The following is a 27,491-nucleotide window of genomic DNA, read 5'->3' on the forward strand; positions in this document are numbered from 1 at the left end:
ATAGAAGAGAATTTTTTTAATTCACATTTTTTGCGCAAAGCCTAAAAGAGGTATAATATCCGATTACTTAATTCTTTAATCTCGAGAAAAATATATAGCTACATATAGGACTGTAATAAATATAGTAAACCAATAGATGTAACATTTTATGACCATTACTAGTATTATAATTCCTGTGGACAGGAAATGAACTGGCTCAGCCGAATACATTATATACTAATAATAATAATAATAATAATAATAATAATAATAATAATAATGCTTACTGGCATTTAAGGAACCCGGAGGTTCATTGCCGCCCTCACATAAGCCCGCCATTGATCCTTATCCTGAGCAAGATTAATCTAGTCTCTATCATCATATCCCACCTCCCTCAAATCCATTTTAATATTATCCTCCCATCTACGTCTCGGTCTCCCCAAAGGTCTTTTCCCTCCGGCCTCCCAACTAACACTCTATACGCATTTCTGGATACGCCCATACTTGCTACATGCCCTGCCCATCGCAAACGTCTGGAATAATAATAATAATAATAATAATAATAATAATAATAATAATAATAATAATAATATAAACATTTGAAATGTGGATATGGAGAATGAAGTGTGTGAAATGGACAGACAGAATAAGAAATGAAGCTGTGCTATAAAGTGTGGTGAAGAAAGAATAATGCTGAAACTGATCAGGAAGAGGAAAAGGAATTGGCTAGGTCACTGGTTGATAAGAAACTGTCTACTGAAGGATGCACTGGAAGGAATAGTGAAGGGGAGAAGAGTTCGGGGCAGAAGAAGATATCAGATGATAGACGACATTAAGATATATGGATCATATGAGGACAGAAAGAGGAAGGCGGAAAATAGGAAAGATTGGAGAAAGCTGGGTGTGTAGTGAAAGACCTGCTCGAGCAGAAAACATTAATGATAATAGTAAAAATAATAATAATAATGATAATAATAATGGTATTAGTACTAGGAGCAGTTCGTTCCTAAGGGCAAGACAGAAGTGTTTTCAACACAAATCCAGTACACTTGTGTTCGAATATTGACTGAAAATTTGAAATTAATTTTTCTCCCATATGAAGTGGTCTATGTTTCAGGAAGTTCCACTAGTAGAAATTATCAAACCTAGATGACAATCCGCACAAGATCCACAATAAGACGGGGCGAAAGGTGTGCAACTTTTAGAGCCGTATTCATAGACATTCTTAGCGCGGGCTTCCGGTGGATGATCAGCGAACTAACGTTTTTCCTATTCATAAATCAGTGTTAGCGATATGATATGATATGAATCCTGTACAAGTAACCAGTCGATAGTCGGGGCTAGTTTAGCACGCTCGTAGCGCGGGCTAGCGAAATGTCTATGCATAGCACCCTAAGGATTTTAAAGATGGTGAAACGGCGATGACATTTGCGATGATAACGTTGACATCCAGAAAGGAAATCTTCGTTCGTATAAATTAACAATTCATGTCTTGGACGTAATTCAAATAAGTATCTTTGTAATATGAAAATGAGAAGGCAAGTTAATTTTATTGGTGTATAGTCTATCAGTTTTAATCTGTTACATACTTTATCACACATACTTAATTATAACGAAAGATCTTAAATTCACAATTAAGTCTTTCAGACGGTCGTTCAACAATAATTTGTGTTGCTGCACTCATCCAATAATGTTATTAAATTAGTGCGGCCAGGCAAAATAGTAGCCATAATAACCTGCCCACTTTTTAATTAAGCACAGACCCCCCGAAATTTCTACAACCCGCATCGCGCCTATCAGAATAGTAACGTATACCATGAATAACAATTAAAGCCTAAGGCAAATGAAATGAAGTAGACTTTCAGCGGTCAGGAACGATTCATTATCTCGTGAGTTGTCATGAGTTTCAATTTACAATGCATTCTTTACTTTCATCAGTTTCAATGCACTTATGAATTAACTTTAAGAACCGAGGGCCTAAACGTACTAACAAGATGTCATACAAAACTTGCAGAAGTCTGAAATCCGTCTTAGTCTATTGCTTTTTTACTTAGTTTGTTTAGGAATATAGAGGAATGTTCTTGGCCAACATTCAGTTTTGTTGTTTTGTATTGTCTACAGATGAATTTTCGTTTTCTAGCCAGATGGCGCAAATTATTTTAATTTCATCAGATAAGACACAAGTTTCTTAAGTTCTCGCATGTCAACTATGAGATCATATCATATTTCCTCTTAACGGAACCCTCTTCCAACGGAAAATTTATCCACTAATGTTGCTACTGTAAAAAATGTGTTAAGGTGACATCAACTGTAAATAATAATTAGGAAATGTAAAGAGACAGCAAAAAATGAAGATAAAGGAAGAATCAGAGCAATAAAAAATGGAGAAAGAAAAGAAATAATGAAATAGAGAAATCACAAAATCAGCAAGAAAGGAGAAATGAAAGGAAAGAAAAAATAGAGCAATACGTAAAGAAACTGGAAAAAAAAATTAAACAATCAAAGAGAGAAGAAAAAATAGAGAAATCAAGAAATGTCGAAAAAAAACTGAAGAGGAGGAGAATAGGGAAGAACGCGCCAGTGAAGTGAAGTTTGTTAAAATCAAATTTCTGCACATTTAAAGGACAAAACCAAAATTATTTCAATAATTTATTAACTACTTATCCTCCAATCACAATCTAAACACCAGGTCACAGGAGAGCCAAATCCTAGCAATTCCTGCCCATAGAACATCCCACTATTCTTCCTCTTTTACTGTCTCAGTCCCCCGTGAATGGAATTCTCTACCTCAGAAGATTAGGGGCTGCCAGACAATAACCACTTTGAAGAAAAGGCTAAATGATTTCTTACGGGGGCAGTCAAATTGAAGTTATAATTTATTGTGATCGAGTTTAATAATTTAATTTGATTTAGGTATGACTATCATTATTATTATTATTATTATTACATAATTATTTTATTGGTGTTGTGAAGAGGAAAAGAATTGTCATTATATTATGTTAATTATGTACTGTATTATATTGTCTTGTATTGTAGTATTGTATTGCTTTGAATTGTATTGTATTGTATTCTATTAATTATGTTATATTCATAGCATTGTAGTAATTTTCTACCATACTGGTTGAGTGGAAGAGAAGGCCGAATGGCCATAACTCTGCCAGTTAAAATAAACCATTATTATTATTATTATTATTATTATTATTATTATTATTATTATTATTATTATCATCATAATACACTGTTCTCTTAAATAGAGAGAGAATATTGGGAATTCAATCAATGGCTTTCCCAAAAACACGCTACGAATGTTCATATAAAACAATTTTTATCTCAAGTAGACAGCAAAGACGAGCAAAATTGTATGAAACTTTTTTGTTTGAAATATCTCAAGGAATAACCACCTGAAATTAATGACATTGCTTACGACTCACCTTGTATACTTTAATGACTTTGTAACTAGTTGCCGTAATCGGATGTTCATAACTCTCGTAGGTTCCCAAATTCATCACGATGCTGGGTGGGCACCGGACCCATACGCTGGCCGAAATTTCATGAGAAAATGTCTTCCCCCATGAAGACTTGAACCAGCGCGCATTCCGTAACGCGAGTCCTAGGCAGGATGCCTTAGACCAGGCATGTCAATTGATGCCCAAAGGAGCCAGTGCGCGCTTTAGAGCCCAGGAGAGCCTGAGCGCTTTACAGCGGAAAGGAAAGAGACAGACGAAAGAGGTGGTACATGCCGCTTGGTCGAGCTATATACAGGGATGGCCAGCACTGATTCAATAGATAAAGGGAAGAGAACTTATTAAAACTGTATCCATGTTAATTTTTAGATTTGCCTGAGAAGTATAAGCGCATTATAAGAATGTAAGTTTTCATTTTAATGCTCATTTTTCACAAGTTTGATTTTTTTATTCAAAAGAAACATTTTCTCAACTTTTCGTATAGAAAAGTGAAATTTTTTAGATATAGGCCTATTTATTTAGTAGCCTTACAGAATTTTTTCGTAAATTTAATATACCGTATGTATGTATTACTGAAGATAGTGTATTGAATATTTTGAAAATATTCGTATGGAAATTGTTTGTAAGGAAATGAATTAACAAAGCAACTACTGTTACATCATAAGCAAAACATACGTGCCCATGTGTTGTAAAAATGTCAGCTCTATAGCTTCAGCACATTTCGAGAAAATAATTTAATATTCTGATGATAGGAAGTTGCTCACAAATATTACCTTAAAAGCATAATGCAATAAGAGTTTTGTTATGTAATATTAGTTACACTTAAAACGGATACAGTACCTAGGTAACTTTGCTTTGTACTGTAATTTTGTTTTGATTAGTTTATTGATCACTTTTGTAAGGCTAAAGATACCATCAATATCAATTCCAACTTATCATGCCATACTCAATCTCATTCTTTGGAATATCACTTTCTTTATGAATGATCTGTTTCATCCACTTAATACAGTATAATATTATGCTACTATGGAATTTAAGTGAATATTCCTTCTTAACTCTCTATTATGTTATTAAGATTTAAAACACAAGTGCAATATTAAGAAATCAGTGTTAGTACTTTTGTTTTACAGACAATATAGATAATATTAAATAGAAAGAAGCCATAAAATTTCGCTCTCCGTTTGAAGTTTGTGCACCACTGTTTTCTTAATCCAACAGGCTGCGTATTCATATACATAACCCTTCCTCTTTCCATACTTAGCGCTTGCTGCCCGCGCACGACGTCAAGGTCAGAAAAATGCGCTTACTTTGACATCACTTCCTTAGACCAAGACACTATACGGCACGAAACGGCTGAAATTATTATTATTATTATTATTATTATTATTATTATTATTATTATTATTATTATTATTATTATTATTATTGGGCATGTTTACATCTTCAATGAGCACACACGTAAAACAAAGCGCGATATGAAAGCAGGAGCGCTGTGCCCGGTACTGGCCGCCACACAAATAAAGCCAATCCAGGGCGCCGCCGCCGCTGTCATATAAACAGTTGGTTTCCGACATTACAATAGGCCTGGGGATGTGCAGCTACAGCGGTCACCCAGCCTCTTTGTGCGAATTACAAAGCTGTTGCATCACGCCACAACAATAATAGTTGCGGAAGAAAGTGCGGAAAAATAATCACTACCAGGAATGCGTGTAACTTGCTGCACTTCGACACACTCTCCTGTCATAATAACGATAAAAATTGACAAAATAAAATAATAATAATATGCGTTACAAGAGCGGCATGTTGAAGTTTTCATGTTCGAGGAAAAGATTGAAAAAGCGAAACGTAGTTGAGCTTTTTTAATTTCCGAGAACATGAAAACAAACATACCGCTCGTGTATCGTACATTATTTTGTGCGAAAATCGTTTATTACATACCTGAAAGACGAATTTCTAATTAATTGCAATGAAATCTCCATCTTGGTTTCTGTTTAATGACGGCAACTTCGGAAAACCAAAATATCTTTCTTCAACATTGTTGCTATAAAATGTTTTCTGAGTTTACTATACTCCAGCAGGCTGTGATATACGTCTGTTTTTTTTTCCCCCAATCCATAAATGCGAACTCAAAACAAACGGTAAGGTTATGTAATAATTTATTTTTCATTTTAATATTTTAACAATATTATTTATATAACATATTGCAGTAATAACATCGGCATCTGGAATCTTGTTGATTTTTTCACGGCTTCCTTAATGTTACTTGTATCAGGAATGCAATAACTTTCGTGGAGTAGTACACATTACTTAATTTTTGCAAACACTTAAAAACGATAATTAACATTGCAATTTTGGTGAAATTGCAGTGGTAAGTTTCCAATTTATAATTATTACTATATTGAACGTCTGTAAAAATAATATGTTAGAAGCCTAAAGCAGTAAAATCAATATGTCACTTAAGCGGTAAGAAGAGGGAAATTGTTATGTGTGTTAGGTTGGGAATACTGAATGTGGAATTTTAGACTTTCCGCGGATTGGTTTTGTGCGGAAAGCAAGCAAATTCGCACGATCTCGCACAATATAATATGTCATGTTTCTCGATATGCTTCACTTATTTCTAAACCAATCAGGGCTTAATTAGTAAACTTAATCAAAAACTCACGTTAAATCATGATAGTGATGATGACAGTGATAATGGTGATGATAGTAATGATGATGAGTGACGATAACAGCCATGGTAATGATGATGAGTGACGATAACAGCCATGGCAATGATGATGTGATGATGACAGAGATGGTAATAACAATGATAGTGATGACAATGACGAGAGTAGTGATGATAATGATGACTGTGATAGTAGTGGAGGCAGTAATGGTGATATGATAGTAATGATGATAGAGTTGATGATAGTAATGACCAAATATGCCAAACTCAGGTGGAGGAGAAAGTATGACGTCAATTTCACTTTAAAACTTTTAGAGATGTCCATGCGTCACTCTCAATCAAAAACTTGCTTCAGTGGCGGATAGTGCATAAACTCATGTTGTAAAAACAATCACCGCTGTAAACATAATTTAGGATAAGATTGATAAGTCCACACACAAACTATTGAACATTCATCTATTTAATTAACTGATCGCAGACACCTCTTGTTTTGCAATAATGTATCAATATTCGGCTGGATTGTGTTACTACATAGATGGCAATCAGTTAACCTATAACGTGCAGCTGATTTAGGCTACACTGGTTCATTAAAAAAATACTGTTTACAACAATAAAATTGCAATTATACGAACTGCAACTTTTTTCATGTTAAAATATATTTCTATTGCCAATAACTACTGTAGTATATAAATCTCGACTACTTTTCCCTAATGTTTTTATGAAACTGTTGGCACCGAATCGATGAACGATTATGTCATTTATGAAATTAAAAAATCCCAAATAAAAACAAAATTCCATAAAATAAGCAATAAAACTACAATTTTACATAATTACGTACAAGTTTGTTTTTCCCATAATCTTTAGCATGGGCAGCATTGAAATGACGTCTTATATTACAATTCGTATGTAACGAAATTGAACGGAACATAACACACATGTAGCTGTATTATCTCCTTCAACAACTCCTTACTTGGTACTGTAGACAGCGCCATTTTCAAATATCCTGTAAACTGCTCGCCACTGAATGTTTACGTTTTGCAGGTAACGACTGACTACTAAACAGAATGAAAACAGAGTCACGGACAGGAGGAGGAGGAGGAAGTAGGGATGGCAAAGTTTGCGCTCTACTGAGCGTATGTTTGACGTAACTGGTAATGACAGTCATGACTGATGACAGTAATGATGATAAAGGTGATATTAATGATGACAGGAATGTTAATCAAGATTTCAGGTATAACTCCCTGTAAAGTTGATTTGAATAATTTCGAGGGAAAAAATGTTCCGGAGCCGGGTATCGAACCCGGGACCTTTGGTTTAACGTACCAACGCTCTACCACTGAGCTACCCAATTGGATCGGTCTCGGTTAGAGTTCCCGGGTAGCTCAGTGGTAGAGCGTTGGTACGTTAAACCAAAGGTCCCGGGTTCGATACCCGGCTCCGGAACAATTTTTCCCTCGAAATTATTCAAATCAACTTTGCAGGGAGTTATACCTGAAATCTTGATTTGCATAATACACGTCACTGTTCGTTAACAGAAAACCACAATTTAAGTCACACAGAGTCAGTGTGCACTCGAAGTTGGTTGCTTGACGGTTGTCAGCCCACTTTGAGGTCTGTGGATAGAGAGGGAAAAATTGGATCGGTGTCGGTTAGAGTTCCCGGGTAGAGCGTTGGTACGTTAAACCAAAGGTCCCGGGTTCGATACCCGGCTCCGGAACAATTTTTCCCTCGAAATTATTCGACAGGAATGTTGATAGTGGTGATGATAGTGATGGTAATAATATTGACAGTGATGACTGATGACAATGATGATGATAGTGATGGAAATGGTGAGGTGTTAATTGTAGTAATGATGGCAATAATGATATTGATGATAGTGATGACATTAATGAGTAGTCTAATGATAGTGATGGTGATGATATTGATGGCAGTGATGATAATAATGAGTAGCCTAATGATAGTGATGGTGATATTGATGACAGTGATGATATTAATGAGTAGTCTAATGATAATGATGGTGATGATATTGATGACAGTGATGATATTAATGAGTAGCCTAATGATAGTGAGGGTGATGATATTGATGACAGTGATGATATTAATGAGTAGTCTAATGATAGTGATGGTGATGATATTGATGACAGTGATGATAATAATGAGTAGTCTAATGATAGTGATGGTGATGATATTGATGACAGTGATGATATTAATGAGTAGTCTAATGATAGTGATGGTGATGATATTGATGACAGTGATGATATTAATGAGTAGTCTAATGATAGTGATGGTGATGATATTGATGACAGTGATGATATTAATGAGCAGTCTAATGATAGTGAGGGTGATGATATTGATGGCAGTGATGATATTAATGAGTAGTCTAATGATAGCGATGGTGATGATATTGATGACAGTGATGATATTAATGAGTAGCCTAATGATAGTGATGGTGATGATATTGATGACAGTGATGATATTAATGAGTAGCCTAATGATAGTGATGGTGATGATATTGATGACAGTGATGATATTAATGAGTAGGCTAATGATAGTGATGGTGATGATATTGATGACAGTGAGGATATTAATGAGTAGCCTAATGATAGTGATGGTGATGATATTGATGACAGTGATGATATTAATGAGTAGCCTAATGATAGTGATGGTGATGATATTGATGACAGTGATGATATTAATGAGTAGCCTAATGATAGTGATGGTGATGATATTGATGACAGTGATGATAATAATGAGTAGTCTAATGATAGTGAAGGTGATGATATTGATGACAGTGATGATATTAAGGAGTAGTCTAATGATAGTGATGGTGATGATATTGATGACAGTGATGATATTAATGAGTAGTCTAATGATAGTGATGGTGATGATATTGATGACAGTGATGATATTAATGAGTAGTCTAATGATAGTGATGGTGATGATATTGATGGCAGTGATGATATTAATGAGTAGTCTAATGATAGTGATGGTGATGATATTGATGACAGTGATGATATTAATGAGTAGCCTAATGATAGTGATGGTGACGATATTGATGACAGTGATGATATTAATGAGTAGTCTAATGATAGTGATGGTGATGATATTGATGATAGTGATGACATTAATGAGTAGTCTAATGATAGTGATGACAGTGGTGGTGTTGACAGTAATGATATTGATGATGTAAAAATAGTGATGGTGATGATAGTGATGACTGGGGTGGTGATGACAGTGATGATCAGATACGTTCACAGCAACGGGCGGTATAGGATGACGGAAAAAGCTAAAACGGCAGAGAAATGGAGACTAGCCAGTGAATGAAATGAACCAGAAGTGGGAGGAGCAGGAGGCAATGAGGTTGATAATTTTTATGTTGACGCTTTGATTCAGTTCCTAGATCAGTCCAAATAATTCAATGAAGAACTGTTTGTAAAATAAAATATTTATTGTTCGTACTTCCCTCATCTGCTACTACAGTTTCCGAAGGAAAGAATACAAGATACAATTTTGTTAGAGTATCTCGTTGGACAGATAATAGAAATGTTCTACTATTGCAACAACACACAGAGTCTTCGAGTCACTACACTCCTTTGTTTCTCTTCTTCTTCTTCTTCTTCTTCTTCGTCTCCTTCTTCTTCCTCTTATTTTTCATCCATGGTTAGCTCAAATATTAATTGACTTTTAAATAAAATTGCATTACTACTACTTTAAGTTCCTGGAAGTTTACCTTTGATTTCCTAAATGCATAAATTTCAATTTTTCTACCTAGCGTATCATTGGTCATTCCTGACTTTTTCCCTAATTGAGCAGTGCATTTTTTTTATATTTATTCATTTAAAGGCTGTCTTTGAGTAAGTAGTAAATTGATTACTTAATGGTATTGTTTTACTAGTCTGATATAGAATTATTTGCAGGAAACCTGCATCGCAAATTCCTGAACTCGCCTGGAACCGCACCCCAGTCTTGTGACTGGGAAGTCGCTCTGTTACAAATCCGGTGCATCAAGAAATGTCCGTTTGCTTGATAAACATGCGACGTCACCCATCGCTGACTTCAGCATCCTCGCGTAGCCTGCTACTTGCTGACAGAAAAGACAAGACAAGGAATCTCGATGAAAAATTCATCTCCGATTCCTTTTGTGATAGGAAAGACCCGATAGAGGTCTGCATTTTGCATTATCCTCGACGATATTTCCCTCCCATTCAGGCAACCAGGCTCATCAGCATAAAGAAGAATAAATGAAGAGCCTTCAAATCCAAAGGAAAACTTTGAGGAAGGGACTGCACGAACCGCCTCACCCTTGAAATAATCAAACACAGGACTAGTATGAATGTTATGATCACGTCATAGGCAGTGGAGCGTGGGAGTTGATTACAGAATTTGGTTATAGTTCAGTACCATTACTATCTGCATTTATTATCAACTGCAAGAAAAAGGTTTTTAGAGGACTTCTGGCTTTAACAATAAAGGATTCTGCTGGTTTATAAGACGGACATTCTAGAATTAAAAGTTTTTCGAATATTACCGGCTATAAAGAGTTCGTAATACGTTCGCGCATGCGGAATATGTTAAAGTGAATTTATTAAGTGTAAACAAACGCGAAATTGTAATGAAAATGGAAATAGTACATACTTTTCTGTATTAAATACTAGCTGAAAGTACCCGGCGTTGCCCGGGTTTTCCTTTCTGCTTCTGTTTTCAAATGAACTGGTTGTTAAATTTTCGGAAATTTCGGAAACCCAACTATAGACAACCAAAACGAATTGTTTTACTAAGCTTTCCTCGCACATAAAGATGAATCTTTACTTAACTTCACTTACATGAATTAATACTCCTTAGCCAAATGCCTGCCAGGTTTAACTAAATTTAAAACAATTGTAGATCAGGCACCGAAAACAAAATATTCCATCATGTGCAAGACGTTCAACTTTGTTTTAAATTGATATATTTATTTGTTTTGTTTATTTATCTCTGCCGGTCAGTTACCGCTAAATTTCAAGTGCTTTATCTTAGTCGTGGCTGTCAGCGTATTAAGCACCATTAATTTTTCTGCCGTCTCCTTTCCTCTCCGCCAAAAATGTGACATTGTACAGAGGCAGAGAAAAAATAATTATAAGATTACGTTTGTCATGAGTTTTTTCACACCAATTCCTATTCCACTGCATAATTCTTATGGATCAATATTTCGCAATAGTACTATTGGTGATTCAATATCAAGTATTAAATTATCTGTTGGTAATTCTTGTGATTTCAAAGAATTTAAGAATTAAGTTTGATAAAACACAGTCTGCTCACTATCTACAACTGTCTCGAGAAATACATAATACGGTTCAGGACTGCATAAGGATACTTACTGCATGAATTGTCTACATTTTGGCCTTCATGATGTATCTACAATGTTATTTTATATCGTTTTGCTTTTTCCATGGCCTCATGAAAGTCGATGTTGAATACAACAGACAATAATAAGAACAATTGACTATAGAAGATTGCATTTTAGTATTATACATGAATGTTTGATCGTATTTATTTTTATTTTTTACTGTTTTAATTAATTTAACGTCCATTTTAACAATTTCAATATAGCCTATGTTCTTCTCCTGGTTATGAAGGTTAAATGTGCAAACTTTGGTACATATTGGTCAAAGCGTGTAGATTTGCATAGGGAACATACATACATACATACATACATACATACATACATACATACATACATACATACATACATACATACCCACATTCACTTTTATATATTAGATTGAAATATTTTGCTTGTCTGAAGGACCTAAGTGGTTCTTAAAATTTAAGTACCACAGCGTTGTGCAATGTGCCACTCCTCCTTTCAGTAGCCATTTTGGAATTTGTGTGTTATAGAAATTTTCTTGGAATTCAGACAGGCAAACTATCTGACCAGCGTTAAGAAGGCTGTGGCTTACTACTTATGGATATGGAGAACATTGAGTGCACTGTATGAGGTGAGATAGTAGATAAATAGTACTATAACTTCAAATGTTGTTTTCCGTAACTTACATTTTTCAATGCTTATGTAGGCCTACCTTTTTCTCTACAACCATTAGGATTAAATAAATAAATAAATAAGTAAATAAATAAATAAATACAATAAAACAAAATCAGGTACCGTACTCGTCAAATTTTCATACTTATTATTCAAGAAGATATATTGCTATTTCTCCCCCAATAATTTAATGTAAGAGTAATAGATATGATGCATACCTTTAATATCGGCCCAAAGTTATATAAATTTTTCCTTATTATCCACGCTTAACATTTATGAATAATCTCGGTTTTAAAATGATAGTGTATAAAATATTATTGTTGCAAAATGTTCTGTAACGGAAAAATGGGTATTCTTAAGAATATTGTTTCATATTTTTGCTACAAATGGGAGCATCTTTTCAGAACGTGCTCTCTCCATTCTTAAGGAGTTGAACATATAGCATTTTTTTACATTCTACGAATGCAGAATTCAAATATACGACAACATAACAGAACGAGTTTTCTCCAATCTTAAAATGACGAAAAAAGGGAAGTTCTGGCTGGAGGAGACAGGATTTTTTCACTTGACGAAAGTAATGCGAAGATGAAAACTCATTTTGAAACGATGGTCCTAAAATAATCTTATTTAATTTTGTAATGTATCTCGTTTATGCATTTACAGTACCGGTATCCTATTGTGTATATTTTTATTTTCGGCTCTTCGAGAACACACCCGAGCACTGGATTTGGCTTCTAATTTCCGGACATATTACATTATTTTTTTCAGATCGTCTTCCAAACCGTAGCTTAATAAAATAAACTGAAAATTGTTAATATCTTATTTACAAAATGACAAAACAATTGAAATGTTGTGTAACGTCATGCGTTATCTTGATTAAAATCGTTTCTTATACATGACTAGCCGTACCCGTGCGCTCCGCTGCACCCGTTAGAAATAAATATAAAGTGATTATATAATTAAAATAGGACATTTGATCGAGGGAACATTCGTGTTTGATAGAAGGTTAAATCGTTTATTATGTTACTTAATTTAAATTCAATTAAAAAATTAAAATGCGATCATTTTGATCCAGAGACCACTCATCTGGTCATAAAAATTAGTTTAGGAAATACAGGAAATGAATATACAGAATAGCCTATCAAGTTTTCTGTGCATAAGAAGCTATTTTAATCTTACCTGTCCTCGATTCACTCAGAAGTTACTGTAATAACATTATAGCATTATGTCCATCCAGAGAAACTACACTTTCCAGTGGTGAATTAATAATTAATTATACAAATCGGTTAATTTAGCTTCCGATATTACTTCATAGAAACGCAGAAACATTATCTGTAGGCTATCTTTCATAGCTTTCGATTGTTGCTGTCCAAGGCCCCTTATAGACAAAGTAATTTGTTTTTTAATTCATTACACGGCCTTAGATGGCAGTTATTTTAATTTTAAAACTCATTTATCTCATTAAATATCAGTCCTATAAAAATTTTTCAAGGAATAAAACTTATCGGAAATTATTTGTAAAGAAACTTTTATGTAACATTTTTCACAAAAATCAATAATAAGCGAGATATTTCGATTTATTTAATTCAGGCCCCCTTATAACCCCCCTTTAATAATGTATTTTGAATGCCATATAGCCTAAAATCTAGGTTACAACGAACTTAATTTATATTCCAATTTTCATCGAAACCCGTTCAGCCATTATCGCGTGAAAAGATAACAAACATACAGATAGACAGACAGACAAACAAAAATTAAAAAAAAAAAACGATTTTCGGTTTCAGGGTGGTTAATTATATATGTTACGAGCAATTATTTTTGGAAAATCGAAAATTACCAGAAAAATTTCGGCTATAGATTTATTATTAGTATAGATTAGGTCTATCTGAATGAATACGGGTAATCTATTTGTGCTATAGGCGGAAATGTTAACAATTTGCACTTTTTAAATTCATCTTTCTACAGTTAGAAATATTTAACTTTTATAGGATACTTATTACTCTCGCCGTGATCCTCTGAGTTCTGGAATTAAACTGAGCCCCATCCACGAACGTGGAAGTAACATTCTGTGTACCAATGTCTAGCGATAAAAGGAAATCGTCCCCTCTATTCTCTGTGAAGAATTACTCTGTCCAGAGAAGCATGCTCTCGTCTTACTGCAGAAAGACGGCGGGGATCATTTCTGCGCCTCGCAGAGGAAAAACAGGGGGCGAATGGAATGGATGGCCCACGAGTAGCCCCATCAGGAAGAGCTCTCCGCATTCAGATTGTCTCACCGCCTTGCCCGGGTGGCGGGGGGAGGCTCCCACTTTTTATTAGTGGAGTACATCCCAATAGGCAGACCACCCAGGGTTGTCGCTTGCGCCTATTTCTTTTGTATAACGTAAATGGAAAAAAATTTTAATGTACTACCTACAAGGGAAACAGAAAGTAGACCTTTCAAGTCGCAGACAAAGTTATTCAAATTGAGATCATCGGATAATAAACTACTTTATTCGTGAATAATATAATATATTCAGTACTTGAACTCTCAAACCCAGTTCAGTTGAAACATACAGACACAGTCTACTATATACAGTCGCGAAGCTTGAGGTGATTTTTTGCAAATCTCGTGATAAAGCGCTCCAAGAGGTTAGTAACTAGAAACAATAGACTGTCCACGGTCGACTTTGGACTGTGTCGTATTTCCATCGAGTGCTAGCTCGTTGCGTATTTCACATTGATGCTTGTGAAATGTTCGTTATTGGTTGTAATGAAAATGTTAATGGCTAAAATACAATAATTGCAATAATAATATTTTACTAGAGACGTAGAAAAACTAAGTTTGCTTTAATGAAATTTATTGATCACGTTTTATTTTCAATTCTGGTGGGATTATTATTGCTTAGGCCTACTTTTTTTTTCAAAGGATGTTTTTAATTATAGCTGTTAATTTTGTTGTTATTTTTATTTGTTACTTCACTAGAGACGTAGAAAAAGTCTGTTACAATAAAATTTATGGATCACGTTTTATTTCCAATTCTGGTGTGATTATTATTGCTTAACCTCATCCCACTTTGTTAACTACGTAAGCCTACACTACAAGTACCGGTACACGTAAGTTACTGCATTAATTCATATTTCCATTATTATTGTTGTAAAGGGAAATGCAAATTAATATTTATTGGTTTCATAGTTAATTATCGCTATAATCTTGAATGAGTGAAGCTATTATAGTAAATTTCAGTTCGTTTTGCACAAACAAAAATAATATTAACCTATTTCTTGCAGGTATCTTCGAGTTTATGGTGGAATTTAATACACTTCATTAAAATAATAAATTAACTTTATGCATTTAATATTTCAATAATGGAAGGAAGGTGTTAATTTTTCCAAAAGAACACAACGAAAGTGTAACATATTTTGTCGTCTACTAGGAGAGAGATCTGCGATAATGAGGCGATAGTAGCGATCCTAGTGGTGGGCAACTACCCATGTTTGCATTTTTACTACATATTGAGCTTCGCGACTGTATATAGTACACTGTGATACAGACTTGCATATCACGGTTAGAATTTTCCTCCAATCACAAACGCCAGCACCTTGTCTTTCTCCTTTCCTGCCATCTGATGAGGATGTATGAAATTTCTCCTTCCACACGGTTTAAATATTGTAAGATATACAGAGTGTTTCTAGGCTAGTGTTACAAACTTTCAGGGATGATGGGGAAGAGCACATGTATCAATTTGAGATAAGGAACCCTTGTCCGGAAATGACCGAGTCGAAAGTTACAAGCAAAAATAGTTGTGTGGAAATGAAATAATTTTATTCCTCTGTACATCTTATTTATATCTATTTACATAGGCTGGATAAAAAGTTATGGCAGCACTGCTGTCACGTGACGATGGTGCGTTCGAGAGCTGCCAGATGTGTGGACATCATCAAGGACTATTAGATGAGTTAGTGCAGCAAGCGGCGACAGTACTCTGTCAATCTACTGCAGTGTGTAGAATGTTGACTTCAATAGGAATAGTGCGAGCGCTCTAAGACCACGTTTACAAAACTAGAGCAACGTTCCTGGATCAAAATTGAAGTGACACGAGGTCGTAGTGCACAAGAATGTTTCCAGGGACTGCGTGAAGCATGTGTATCTGTACATCTTACACATACTGTATTCATCTGACGTTGTTTACGTTGTCTACTTACAGTATTCCATTCAGTGCGCTGTCTGAGGGGTGGGGACAGGAAACTACACTAAAGCAATGCAGATAGCGTAATGTGTAACGGACATGGTCGGTCCCGATATGCACGTCTGTAGACAGCAGTATATGTGTACAAGTTGCAGTGTCCAGTCGATCAGTCCTAGTGAAATGGAGGAGTACACGAGAGCGGAATAAGCAGACCTGATTTTCGAATACGGATGAGCCAATGGGAACAGTAGACAAGCTCACAGATTGTATCGGGACAAGTACCCAGTAGGAGACATCCGGCCCATACCATCTTTCCACGACTGTTCCAAAGGTTAAGGGTAGAGGGGCACGTGGTGCGCAATTACAATTCCATTTCCACACAACTATTTTTGCTTATAACTTTCGACTCAGTCATTTCCGGACCATGGTTCCTTATCTCAAATTGATACATGTGCCCTTCTCCATCATCCCTCAAAGTTTGTAACACCAGCCCGGAAACACCCTGTATACTATTATTTTTGTGTAAAGTTTTTACGTCTGCAAGCCAATATATCTCGTAACTAAAAAAAGGAAAGTAGTTATTTAAGTATATCTACATTTGCTTCATTTCTAATACGTTTATATTTTACTCGTAATTCTTCCAAAACTTTCTGCTCAAAGCTATGTCTTTCACTGCAAACCCGTAAATTATTCAATCTTCCCTGTTTTCCCCTTCCTCCTCCTCACCGCATAACATCCTTTAATATTGTGTATCATTTGATGTCTTCTTCTGCCCCGAACTTCTTGGCAGTTTCTTCTTGGACAGTGACCCAACTAATTTCTTTTTCTCTTCCTTATAAGTTTCTTCCTTCACCTACATTTTGTACCACAGCTTCATTTGTTATTCTGTCTGTCCATTCTTCTCTATATTATCCACATTTAAAATGCTTCTAGCCGTTTCTCTTCACTTTGTCGTAATTCCCATGTTAATGTCGTATACAATGCCACACTCCATACAACGCACTTCACTAGTCTCTTCCTTAGTTCTTTCTCCAGAAGTCCGCAGAAGATGTTCCTTTTTCTATTAAAAGCTTCCTTTGCCATTCCTATCCTCCTTTTGACTTCCTGGAAGCAGCTTATGTTACTACTTGTAGTACACCCTTAGTATTTGAAGGTGTCTGTTTTTCTTACTAATCTTAGGAATTTAAATTTTATTAACTACATATGTTTATTTTGCTTTATATGAAGTAGAAAAAAAAGCAATTTTGTAATACTGCAGGAATCAATTTCTACATTTTTATATAATTTCAATATTCCAATTATTAATTCTGTTAAATTACGATACATTATATTTTGAACGAAGACAAAAGTGCCGGATCCCGGAATGTAGAAGGTCTCAATGTCAAGTTGCGCTACAAACTTACTTCCATAAACTTGCAGTTTCATGTGTGCCGTTGTGTCTGATACTTTGTGCAAATTATTCTTTTGTTGACAAAAGACTCACTTTCAACACTTTGTTCTGTTCTAGTCAGATGAAAGTTGAAATATGCACTTGTAGCTTAAAACTCTATCACACGAATTTCCTCTGTGAAATTAGACATTTTGTAGATGTTCTTTTCCTCTTTGATATTCAATTAATTTCTTTGATAATAGTGTTGTACATAGCATAATAATTGCAGATTCCAACAGATAAAAAGATTGATTCATGAGCAGACCGCCAAGCGAAAACACTCCTTTGTTTAACCCGCTGTAGCTCGGAAACCAGTGAAGATTCTGAGTAGCGACCACTTTTAAAAGTATTTTGTATTCTTTCTCCACATTTCTCACAACCTCATCTAATGTGAAAAACAACAACGTTTACGGCTTACCAACTTTTGAAGGTGTAAATGTCTATTCTGAACAGATCACATTGAAGTTAGTATTTTTTCCTTACTTTAAAAAGAAAAATTGCAATTTTTTTTATTATTTCCTTACACATTGAGCTATAAATAAAAAATACAGCACGATTGACATGATAAATGTTAAATGAATGGAAAATAACGTATAATGATTCTTTCCGAAGTGTTACAAACGTTAACATGTCACAAAATACGTCATTATTGATGTCAACATAGCGTTAACGTTTAGCGTACGACGAGGGTGAGAAAAATCTATAATGTCGAGTGAAAACGTTATTAAAAGTAGTGAGAAAGATGGACAAAAGAGGAAAACATTTCTGATGGAATACATACTGTATTCTCATATTCGTGTCAACACACTTGTATCTTCTTTTATGTAATCTAAAAGTTCGAAAAATGTCGATTTTGACTTGGGAAAATAATTTTAAAAATTTATTATCGGAAACAGGTCCTCAAATAAAGAATAATACAATCCTTCTCTTCCCTTGAAGCTAACACTGAATGTATATACATTTTCCTCATTCTCCGCTTTCTTATTTCTTTCATTAACAGAGCAAGGAGAAACACAGTTTCGTTCGATGACATTTTCTCAAATGAAGATGAGAAAAGACCGGTTTGGATTCGACTCGAGTGCTTCTGAACAGAGCACTGCACCAGGCATTTTGTTGCTACAAATACTGCTAGAAAGAGGTAACAGTTTTGGAAGGAAACGTGTATACACAATAAAATAACAGAGTTATTGAAAAGTAAAATAAAATAGAGGGGGAACTTTAATGCGGCAACAGCGGGGGACAAGAAGAAAAGAGCCTTGGAAGCAAGCTCGTTGAAACTCAGCGGGGACGGAGAACCCCCCGGGGACTCTGGGGACGAGAGCGCCACCCTTTGAACAAGCACCAAACATCAAATTTTAACTACCAGGTATACAGAGAGCTTGAAGGGCATGTCACACGCTGTATCTCCAGTTACATTGCCATTTCATAATGAAACTCACATTACCCAGTACAGGCATTATAATGTGATCTGTATCATATTATGACGATTTCCAGTTTTATAATTTCCATATATCAAAATCTAAGCAATTTCCATCTGTACTTATTCATATGTAAAGAGAAAAATAAATGAGCACACAATGAATAGGTAGAACAATCAGTGGCTATGCAGTACAAATGGTTCAGTTACGACAGAAATCTTCTTTCCTAGCGTCGACACCCGCTTAAATAGCAAACAAATTATACCAGATTTTATACTAACACAATTTTTATCGGGTCATGGGAAATTTGGGTCTTATCTAGAACGATTTAAATTACATAAGGACAATGGCTATTTATGTATCTGTGAGGAAGAGCAGACTGTGGATCACCTTCTGTTTCACTGTCCAGTGTTCGAAAACAAAAGATTTATTTTGGTCGGACATTTACATTTTTGTAATATAATATATGATAAACCATTATTCAATTTGTTCACAAAAACGTGCTGTTACAAAGAGTTTTGTAATTTTATTTGTAATATATTTTTAAGGACTTGGAAATAATTCAAATTATTGTAGTACATATAAGTGTTAATTATAAGTAGCAAGACTGGGTTACCCACGTCAATGTAATTTTATATGTAATTAATTTAAGAACTTGTAAATAATTCAAATTATTGTAGTACATATAAGTGTTAATTATAAGTAGCAAGACTGGGTTACCCACGTCAATGTAATTTTATATGTAATTAATTTAAGAACTTGTAAATAATTCAAATTATTTTAGTAGATATAAGTGTTAATTTTAAGTAGCAAGACTGGGTTACCCACATCAATGTAATTTTATATGTAATTAATTTAAGAACTTGTAAATAATTCAAATTATTTTAGTAGATATAAGTGTTAATTTTAAGTAGCAAGACTGGGTTACCCACGTCAATGTAATTTTATATGTAATTAATTTAATAACTTGTAAATAATTCAAATTATTTTAGTAGATATAAATGTTAATTTTAAGTAGCAAGACTGGGTTACCCAAGTCAATGTAATTTTATATGTAATTAATTTAAGAACTTGTAAATAATTCAAATTTTTTTAGTAGATATAAGTGTTAATTTTAAGTAGCAAGACTGGGTTACCCACGTCAATGTAATTTTATATGTAATTAATTTAATAACTTGTAAATAATTCAAATTATTTTAGTAGACATAAGTGTTAATTTTAAGTAGCAAGACTGGGTTACCCACGTCAATGTAATTTTATATGTAATTAATTTAATAACTTGTAAATAATTCAAATTATTTTAGTAGATATAAGTGTTAATTTTAAGTAGCAAGACTGGGTTACCCACGTCAATGTAATTTTATATGTAATTAATTTAATAACTTGTAAATAATTCAAATTATTTTAGTAGATATAAGTGTTAATTATAAGTAGCAAGACTGGGTTACCCACGTCAATGTAATTTTATATGTAATTAATTTAATAACTTGTAAATAATTCAAATTATTTTAGTAGATATAAGTGTTAATTTTAAGTAGCAAGACTGGGTTACCCACGTCAATGTAATTTTATATGTAATTAATTTAAGAACTTGTAAATAATTCCAATTATTTTAGTAGATATAAGTGTTAATTTTAAGTAGCAAGACTGGGTTACCCACGTCAATGTAATTTTATATGTAATTAATTTAAGAACTTGTAAATAATTCAAATTATTTTAGTAGGTATAAGTGTTAATTTTAAGTAGCAAGACTGGGTTACCCACGTCAATGTAATTTTATATGTAATTAATTTAATAACTTGTAAATAATTCAAATTATTTTAGTAGATATAAGTGTTAATTTTAAGTAGCAAGACTGGGTTACCCACGTCAATGTAATTTTATATGTAATTAATTTAATAACTTGTAAATAATTCAAATTATTTTAGTAGACATAAGTGTTAATTTTAAGTAGCAAGACTGGGTTACCCACATCAATGTAATTTTATATGTAATTAATTTAATAACTTGTAAATAATTCAAATTATTTTAGTATATATAAGTGTTAATTTTAAGTAGCAAGACTGGGTCACCCACGTCAATGTAATTTTATATGTAATTAATTTAATAACTTGTAAATAATTCCAATTATTTTAGTAGATATAAGTGTTAATTTTAAGTAGCAAGACTGGGTTACCCACGTCAATGTAATTTTATATGTAATTAATTTAAGAACTTGTAAATAATTCAAATTATTTTAGTAGGTATAAGTGTTAATTTTAAGTAGCAAGACTGGGTTACCCACGTCAATGTAATTTTATATGTAATTAATTTAATAACTTGTAAATAATTCAAATTATTTTAGTAGATATAAGTGTTAATTTTAAGTAGCAAGACTGGGTTACCCACGTCAATGTAATTTTATATGTAATTAATTTAAGAACTTGTAAATAATTCAAATTATTTTAGTAGACATAAGTGTTAATTTTAAGTAGCAAGACTGGGTTACCCACATCAATGTAATTTTATATGTAATTAATTTAATAACTTGTAAATAATTCAAATTATTTTAGTAGATATAAGTGTTAATTTTAAGTAGCAAGACTGGGTTACCCACGTCAATGAAATTTTATATGTAATTATTTTAAGAACTTGTAAATAATTCAAATTATTTTAGTAGATATAAGTGTTAATAATAAGTAGCAAGACTGGGTTACCCACGTCAATGTAATTTTATATGTAATTAATTTAATAACTTGTAAATAATTCAAATTGTTTTAGTAGATATAAGTGTTAATTTTAAGTAGCAAGACTGGGTTACCCACGTCAATGTAATTTTATATGTAATTAATTTAATAACTTGTAAATAATTCAAATTATTTTAGTAGATATAAGTGTTAATTTTAAGTAGCAAGACTGGGTTACCCACGTCAATGTAATTTTATATGTAATTAATTTAATAACTTGTAAATAATTCAAATTATTTTAGTAGATATAAGTGTTAATTTTAAGTAGCAAGACTGGGTTACCCACGTCAATGTAATTTTATATGTAATTAATTTAAGAACTTGTAAATAATTCAAATTATTTTAGTAGACATAAGTGTTTATTTTAAGTAGCAAGACTGGGTTACCCACGTCAATGTAATTTTATACGTAATTAATTTAAGAACTTGTAAATAATTCAAATTATTTTAGTAGATATAAGTGTTAATTTTAAGTAGCAAGACTGGGTTACCCACGTCAATGTAATTTTATATGTAATTAATTTAATAACTTGTAAATAATTCAAATTATTTTAGTAGACATAAGTGTTAATTTTAAGTAGCAAGACTGGGTTACCCACGTCAATGTAATTTTATATGTAATTAATTTAAGAACTTGTAAATAATTCAAATTATTTTAGTAGACATAAGTGTTAATTTTAAGTAGCAAGACTGGGTTACTTACCTCAAATGAATTCTCATTATAATAATATAAACTCAGGCTATAACTATAACCCTAATGTACGTTCGGGTAAAATAGGGTTCAAGAAAATGTATATTCAAATAAATAAATAAGCAATTTCCATTTTGTAAGATTTTAGCTGGTGTAGATTTTCTTATATCCTACATTCACAGTTGCCTTGGTCTTCCAAGTCATCATCTTTCTGAAGACTTCTAATTCATCACTTATTTTGTAAGTCGAACATCATCTGACACCTTTTGGGCATGTCCAAACCAGGAGAGCTGTTTGACCCTACGTCATCTAGAAGAGTTTTATCTTCTACCCCTACTTAAGAAATTTGATATGTTTAGCTGAACCTAAATATTACACAACCACTGCACTGGAATAACTCACAGCCAGAGTTACGAGCCAAGGTTACACAACTTTATTTTGATATATATTTGAATAAACTTTATTTATTCAATTTCCTTCACGTGGAGCCTGCCTAAAGACAAAGTTTACGATAAAATTATGTTTTAATAAATAATAATCCGTGGCGCTACAGCCCGTGAAGGGCCTAGACCTGATACTGGCCTCACGCCCACATGCCAAAGCAGAGGTGGACGATCATCCAACCAGAATGGAGGTATCGTGTGGTTAGCACGATGATCCCCCCAGCCGTTATAGCTGCCATTCGCAACCGGATTTCGCTACCTATCGTAGCTCCCCAAGTGCATCACGATGGTGGGTGGACACCGGTCCCATACACTGGCCGAAATTTCATGAGAAAATTCTTCCCCCATAAGGACTTGAACCAGCGCGCATTGAGTGTATTCCGAATCTCACCGGTGAGCAATCCGATGGCATCACGGTGTTCCGAATTCCACCGATGACGACATTGATGCTCCACCGGTGTCGCACCGGTGCCATCAGCTTGCAGAGGTGGTGGCAGTCTCCATCAGCCGCCATCAGTGAATCTGATTGGTTCTTGTATAGGGCGGGAATTAGCAGACGAATGACGTGCACTGTTGTGTCATGGCGGTGTGTTCTGCTGTATTGTTTGTAATGAGCACAACGTAAAAACAATATGTTAATGGCTTATGAGCGAACATGTCAACGGACCAGTTATTACTACCGGTTCAAGAAATAAATTGTTTATGCTATCTTTTCTTTGAACGAGATGGCAGTACGAAAATTTCGCAAAATTTTCGCTAGCGTAGCACAGACAACAACTTGTACAGTCGCCATGACAGCCATCGATCCTTCCAGCAGTTTTGTTCCTTATTTCGCTGCAACGTGACGTCATTGATGCCACCGGACCGGTGAGATTCGGAATACGCTGATTCCGTAACGCGAGTTCTAGGCAGGATGTCTTAGGCCACGACGCCACGGCGAGGGACTTTTTTTTATAAATGGTAGGTAAAAAATTATAGTGGAAAAAGAGAAAACAATGGAGAAGGAAAATAAATAATACAATTATAAATAATTGAAAACGATTAAACAAATCATCATTAATTCCAGAAGAAACATAAAATCTTCACAAATAGAGAGTGAACTATTCAGAAGTTTTTTTTTTTCTAATTTACTGGTATTCTGGAGCTTAAAAAAGAATATTTTGAATTCCTTAGTTGATTCGTGTATTTTTTCTTAGATTTGTATTTTATTTTTTTAACTACAAAACTGCATTCTTCTTTTGCACTTATCACAATTTGCTACAAATCACGTCACTCTTGTAAACCGTATATTAGGATGAAAAATTGAATTGTAAAGAATCAAGTCGCTAGAAGTGGTGTGATTTGTAACAATAATAGTTGTGGTTAAGAATAATAAAAAAGTATTTTTTGTAGTTGAAGACTGAAAAAAAGAAAAAGAAAAAGAAAAAACTTTACGACACAACTAAGGAATTCATAACACATTTTTATCTTCAGAACATTAGCCAATTAAAGAAATGATACTTCTGTACAGTTCATTCTCCATTTGTGATATTACTCTATTACCCTTCAAAACAAAGAAAAAGGGTATTTAACAAACATCTTCAAATTAGTGTAACTCTGAAAATATTGAGAATAGGACTAATGTTTATCTGATATTTTTGCTCAAAATGTCTTCGGAAATAAGTTTCGTAAGTAGCGGTAATTTCTCGTGAATAACCCTGTACAATCTTGATCCTAGACTGATACAGTGTTTTAGTAAGACATATTCCTCCGATTACGAGACCGTGTACGTATGTGTCGCTAAGTTTCAACGGCAGAACTTTATACTTTGAGGTACCTTTCCACCGGGGTAACTTCTTTTTCATCGGTAAAGAAACTTCTATTGATCCGTGTTGGGGAAGTCTGTCTACTGCAATACTGGTACATTTATTTATCACGTAATTAAGATCCAGACCAGATATCTTCATTAACCCCCTGAAACTCCTCTTTTAAAACACCCTGTAATTTAAATCAGGTTATTCTACTAATATTCAAGCACCACTTTCGGATTAAACACCCCGCTGCCCGCCTGCTGGTTAGGGGTCGAAGCTGAGGGTCTGCAATTGCAGACTATCTGACTGCTAGTGACTTAATGTCCATGATTACGGGTGATGAATGGTTATGATGATGACGTGAAATAGCGATTATAACAAAAGGGGGTTACCCCGACTGCTACATAATGTATGGACCAATTGTAAGCTATTGGCTATAAAATATTATGAGCTATTGACGCTAGGCACAGCTGCGTCTAATCCGACGTGAGGTGGAAATGGGGCCCTTCGCAGCCCGACTCCTGCATTAAGGCCGACCACATCGGAGATCTCTTGAACCTCCTTAGTATTCAATTGTCGCGCTCCCTCCTTCAAAGCCTTCATTTCACATTCAGTCAGTTTATGATACGCCTCAGCTATTATTGGTCGTAAAAATTTCGACATTGGTTGAAACGTGCCGCCAGTGTAGGCACTGCTTGACGGTGCCGAAGTGTTGGAAATAATTTGCTGCGATTTTACGTGTCGGGCATTTGCTGTGAAGTCCTTTATTACTGGCTTATTTCTCGTGTTTGTTGTATTGCTGTCAACTCCAAGAATTAGCAGGTCGAAACTATTTTGAAAAATCACATGCAACAGTGCTGTAAAGCATGCTTCCCAAATTTACGGGTGTCACGGACCCCTTGTAGTTCGTATTACATTTCGACGGACCCCAGAATTGTTTTCCATAATTGAAGGGTTCAGAGCCATAGTGGGTCAAAATCCATTTATTAAAAACGGAGAAAGCAAGGATTAAAGTTAAGTGAATACTATAGTCTAATGAAGATTCACGTATCATTTAGTATTAAAGTGTATACTTTACAGAGAGGGTTTGGAATTGAACGGGTTACATCAGCTGCTTGTCTATGCGGATGACGTGAATATGTTAGGAGAAAATCCACAAAGGATTAGAGAAAACACGAGAATTTTACTGGAAGCAAGTAAAGAGTTAGGTTTGGAAGTAAATCCCGAAAAGACAAAGTATATTATTATGTCTCGTGACGAGAATATTGTACGAAATGGAAATATAAAAATTGGAAATTTATCTTTTGAAGAGGTGGAGAAGTTCAAATATCTGGGAGCAACAGTAACAAATATAAATGATACTCGGGAGGAAATTAAACGCAGAATAACTATGGGAAATGTCGGTTATTATTCGGTTGAGAAGCTTATATCATCCAGTCTGCTGTCAAAAAATCTGAAAGTTAGAATTTATAAAACAATTATATCACCGGTTGTTCTTTATGGTTGTGAAACTTGGACTCTCACTTTGAGAGAGGAACATAGGTTAAGGGTGATGGGAAAATATTTGAGGCTAAGAGGGATGAAGTTACAGGAGAATGGAGAAAGTTACACAACACAGAACTGCACGCATTGTATTCTTCACCTGACATAATTAGGAACATTAAATCCAGATGTTTGAGATGGGCAGGGCATGTAGCACGTATGGGTAAATCCAGAAATGCATATAGAGTGTTATTTGGGAGGCCGGAGGGAAAAAGACCTTTAGGGAGGCCGAGACGTAGATGGGAAGATAATACTAAAATGGATTTGAGGGAGGTGGGATATGATGATAGAGATTGGATTAATCTTGCTCAGGATAGGGACCAATGGCGGGCTTATGTGAGGGCGGCAATGAACCTCCGGGTTCCTTAAAAGCCAGTAAGTAAGTAAGTGTATACTTTATATTACTTGTTATATGTTTCCATTGAATTATGATAATAATTTCATTTTAACCCTTGTTTTCTACGGTTTTAGTAAATGGCACTCGGCCCACTATGGTTCTGAACCCTTCTATTTAGGCTAGTCATTACGCATTTGCATAATGTAGTGAATTTTTAATTGCCCACGTCTAACACCAGAACAGAAAATGTATTCCGACACAAGTGCGCTGTTGCAAGTGTGTATTCCAATACGGAAAACATCGGAATACATGTGAGTTGTGCGTGCATATGAAATTTCAAGAGGGACGTTGTAGAAAACACAATTTTTAAGCTCAAATGAGAAGAAAATTTCAATAGGCCTAAATCCAACAGCCTTCTTCGTTTTAATAAGAAAGCTACTTGTCACCAACAGAGGATTTTAAGTACAATTGATTTTTCAATTACAGTAAAGAAATATTCCCTTAATTTTAATGTGAATCATATTTGTAGCAAGAATACAGGTAGTATATACCTAACCGACCTTTTTTAGTTTATAGTAGAGCGGTTAACATACATAATGGAAGTTACTCGTGGTCTAGCTCTAGTCATGACCACAACGAGTAAGACAGGGGTGAGACGATATTAGCTCTCAATCACGGTAGAAGAGCTCGACCTTGATCACGAGCGCATAGCGTAACACCCCCTACATAATAGCCAAATTGGCTAGTCTCTTATATATGAGACAACTCATCCTGCCTAAGGTATTCCGTGGTTTTCCTAAGGCGTAAGACAAATGTCGGG

The sequence above is a fragment of the Periplaneta americana genome, chromosome 3, assembly GCF_040183065.1.
Source record: "Periplaneta americana isolate PAMFEO1 chromosome 3, P.americana_PAMFEO1_priV1, whole genome shotgun sequence".
Lineage (NCBI taxonomy): Eukaryota > Metazoa > Arthropoda > Insecta > Blattodea > Blattidae > Periplaneta > Periplaneta americana.